Source organism: Micropterus dolomieu, linkage group LG04, assembly GCF_021292245.1.
Source record: "Micropterus dolomieu isolate WLL.071019.BEF.003 ecotype Adirondacks linkage group LG04, ASM2129224v1, whole genome shotgun sequence".
In the NCBI taxonomy this organism is placed as follows: Eukaryota; Metazoa; Chordata; class Actinopteri; order Centrarchiformes; family Centrarchidae; genus Micropterus; species Micropterus dolomieu.
Genome location: NC_060153.1, coordinates 32832312 through 32836572, shown reverse-complemented (window position 1 = coordinate 32836572; position 4261 = coordinate 32832312). Strand labels below are relative to the sequence as shown.

General features: G+C 41.3%; 1 protein-coding gene and 1 long non-coding RNA gene across 2 annotated transcripts in view; both read right to left on the bottom strand.

The window, feature by feature from the left end:
* rcor3 (REST corepressor 3) overlaps positions 1-4261 on the bottom strand; it is an 18892-nt gene that overhangs the window by 9693 nt on the left and 4938 nt on the right. The window lies entirely within an intron of this gene.
* On the bottom strand, positions 2353-3523 carry LOC123970389. The gene is made up of 2 exons (XR_006824961.1): positions 2817-3523; positions 2353-2527 (listed from the first exon to the last, which is right to left on the bottom strand). It is a non-coding gene; the product is annotated as an uncharacterized LOC123970389 (long non-coding RNA).

Below are 4261 nucleotides of genomic sequence, written 5' to 3'. Positions count from 1 at the left end.
AAAACCGAGTTTTAGGACCTGAATGATTGTAGTTTAAATTCTGCTCATCTCGTGAGGAGATAATCGCTTGACCTAAAGATATGTACCCCCCCCAACAGTCCCTCTGAAACACCAAAAGTCCACTTTAATACAATTTCAGACTCTTTTTAAAGGTTTTACATACATTAAGAAAAGAGAAAGAAAAAGATCTGAATCACCCTAATTAGTCGACGGTAGTGTTGTAGTACTCGAGACCGGTCTTGGTCTCGGACTCGACTGCATCTGTACTCAGTCTTGTCTCGGACATTAAGGACTCTGGATTTTATTTCAAGACCAGTGAAGAGCATAACTTTGGGAATATCAATAAATTGCTTTTGCATTGTCTGATTTATTTGTTAACATCCAAACTTTGATTGGATGTAAATCTTATTGCTTCAAATGCAACAAATAACCCTAATTAAAAATGTGTTGTTACCGTTAACGACTGCCCCCCCTCCCCGTGATGCTCAGCGTGGAAAAGGAGCGTTGAATAAGATGCTGACATTGATTTCAGCTCTTAGTGTTTATATGTGGGTGTTTTAACGGGAATGTGGATCTTTCAGATCAATTTGAGACGTACCTCTGATCTGGTTCCACATTTTATTGTGTGTCATGTAATGTGGGGAGCTGGTTTGGGTCTCGACTCGGTCTCAACCCTAAAGTCTTGGTCTCGATAAACTCTGGTCTTGGTCTTGACTACAACACTAATAGACTAATAGACATGTATTCCTTAAAACTTACGAGTACTTATTTATTTGAGACCAGCACTTAATTTTTTGTCACTTGTAACTATTCCGTTAGTTAATAGCAACTAAATGCACATTTTTCCCATTGAAATCTACGGGGCTCTGTAGTTCAGATATCACCTGGTGACGATTCCAAAACACTCTAGTAAAGATCTTTTTTATTCATCTATGACCTGTAAAACTGCTTGTTGATAGTTACTAAGTTTATCTCCGTAACTATTGGAATAGTTACTAGCAACAAAAGAAATCAGGACTAGTAGCTAAAAATGAGATATTAGTAACCATTTCAATTTCACTAGTAACTATTCAAATAGCTACTAGTAACTAAAAGAACAGGTGAAGTCTGCACTGCAGAGATTTCAATAGCAGAAATGTGCAATAGTAATTAATGCCTCACTAAATGTTGGAGCTGCAACACACCTGGTTTAAATCCTCACCTCAGCAGGAGGTCAGCTAGTGTTGCTAACTTTAACTTTGGCAGCAGAAAGCTTCATTTTTATCTTTAGGATCCATCAAACAAAACCCAAACTACAGAACACAGCACCAGTGGAGTCTGTCCAGGTGGGTTTGTGTGTCCAGGTATGTCACCATTGTGGTCTGGAAATGACAGAACAGAATCTATATTCTGGAAAAATGTTTCAACTAACTTATATTCACCTCCATTATTATATCATAAGAACAGAGTTGTAATATTTCACAGAACCAAACCTTTGTTCAGGTTTCAACACAAACTGCATTTACTTTGTATTTAGATGCTACGAGCTCTGTTCTCTAGTTTACAGCCGAGTATCAAAATAGTTTTATACATCTTTACTCTCAAAATATATCTTTATTCTAGAAAATTACTTCTTTGTATAAAAAGAATTTAGGCAGTGTTTCTGAAATATTACAACGGCATTCTTAAATGATTTCTTTGGTAACCGTGGCTGTAATTTTCTGCAGTTTCCAAATGAAATGCTCTGTTGCTCCGGGACTGTTCATTTCTCTCTTACGTCAAAGACTGAACTTTCTGATAAAGCTTTACGAACACCGGCCTGCTGTATGATGGGTATATTTTGTAGAAAGTGATTCAGGTGATTTTGTAACTGAAAGATTTTATTTCATTGTATTGTGCAATAAACTTCTGTGATGAGCTGGAGAAATAAAAACAAATCTATTCAACTTCTTCCGCCTCTTTTAGCTCATGTTTATGTAGCATGTTAGCTAGCATGTTATCCATGACGTCTTTGAGTAATGTGTGCATATTATTTTTGACGCCAACCTACCGGCCCCAGTAGGCTAGTTTAGTGACTGGTTAAAGTTAAAGCAGTTCAACCAGCAGACAGCAGCACTGAATGAGTCTACTCAGTCGTGAGTTACTTTTTAGCAGCAACTGAATGGAAACGACGACTTCTTGTGCCGAAATTAAGATTTCTTAAACTTTGGACAGAGCCAGGCTAGCAGTTTCCCCCTGTCTCCAGTCTTTATGCTAAGCTAGGCTAAGCACTGCCCTGGTACTCACGCCCATTTAAATGTCACGTTGAACGATTCCTCCGGGCTTTTTTTACAGCAGAACCGTCTTTTCAGAATAAAATCCCACAGAGCCGGCTCCTCCTCACATCAACATGTTTAATCTGGATTAAAAAAAAACAACAGCGTAGCAGTTCACTAACAAACAAGTTTCTACTGTATGAAATGATTTCCGATGACTTTAATTCCTCTCTTCAAACTGGGATTTGTTCTTCAGCAGGAACGCCGCCAGGTACTCGATGGGGTTCGGAGGTCTGGAAGAGGAAACACGACACACCAACATTAGGGCTGCAACTAACGACTATTCTATTCTACTATTCTCAGGCACAGACAGGAGAACTGTTCTCTCTTCTTTAGAAAGAATGATGTGACGCATCGTTTATGAAGTCAGGGCACGTCTGCAATGTGAACACGCCCGTTGTGAATCATAATTATTTGCTACTCTCATCGCCATTATCAACCAATCAAACTGACCGAGGGAAACTAGAAAACGTTTCAGCTTAATATGACTTTAACATGAAGCTAGCTCGCCAACTAGCTTACAGAGACGAGTCTTCATCGTCCACAGAGACACGACGTTACGCGCCTCCTCTTCAGATCTCCGGTGTCTGCAGGAGAGCTCAGCTTTGCAGACGCTGCAGTTCACGACCTTTCTGGATGAGTGAAGAGTGAAACGCTGCCACGCTCTGGAGGTTTGAGGTGGTGAAGGTGTTACTGCAGCGCTGATGTTGTTTTAGTAACTTTACTGTTCACTTTACTCCGTTAAGGTGACGGTGTCCTTACGGCCCGATGACGTCGTGAACGAATACATTATTAAATCTGTTGGCAACTGAATGAATAAATACAGTAGAGAACAGCGCTGAGCGGAGCAGGGGGGGCTCGCGGGGGCGGGGCTTATGTGCTGTGATGTGGTAGTGAATTGTTGAAACGGTGTTATCGTCATCACGCAGGTTTTCTATATGTTAGAAACGAATGTGTTGAAACAGAGTTTTATGAAGTTCTAAGGAAGCGCTGAATACGCAGCAGGATCTCCGCCACAGTCTCGTTGTTTCAGCGTTATTGATGCTGCAGGTCTTCAAATCAGTCGGGCCACTTCTTTAACAGCCATTAGACGGTTCCTGGTCAGCTCAGTCAGTAGTGAACAGGCCTTTCAATCGGAGGGTTGTGCGTTCGCCCTGCACAGTACTGCATGTATGTAGTAATATACAGTGAGGAAAATAAGTATTTCATCGTAGGTGCATGTCCACTGTGAGAGACATAATCTAAAAAAAAAAAATCCAGAAATCACAATGTATGATTTTTTAACTATTTATTTGTATGATACAGCTGCAAATAAGTATTTGAACACCTGAGAAAATCAATGTTAATATTTGGTACAGTAGCCTTTGTTTGCAATTACAGAGGTCAAACGTTTCCTGTAGTTTTTCACCAGGTTTGCACTGCAGGAGGGATTTTGGCCCACTCCTCCACACAGAACTTCTCTAGATCAGTCAGGTTTCTGGGCTGTCGCTGAGAAACACGGAGTTTGAGCTCCCTCCAAAGATTCTCTATTGGGTTTAGGTCTGGAGACTGGCTAGGCCACGCCAGAACCTTGATATGCTTCTTACAGAGCGACTCCTTGGTTATCCTGGCTGTGTGCTTCAGGTCATTGTCATGTTGGAAGACCCGGCCTCGACCCATCTTCAATGCTCTAACTGAGGGAAGGAGGTTGTTCCCCAAAATCTCGCGATACATGGCCCCGGTCATCCTCTCCTTAATACAGTGCAGTCGCCCTGTCCCATGTGCAGAAAAACACCCCCAAAGCATGATGCTACCACCCCCATGCTTCACAGTAGGGATGGTGTTCTTGGGATGGTACTCATCATTCTTCTTCCTCCAAACACGGTTAGTGGAATTATGACCAAAAAGTTCTATTTTGGTCTCATCTGACCACATGACTTTCTCCCATGACTCCTCTGGATCATCCAAATGGTCATTGGCAAACTGAA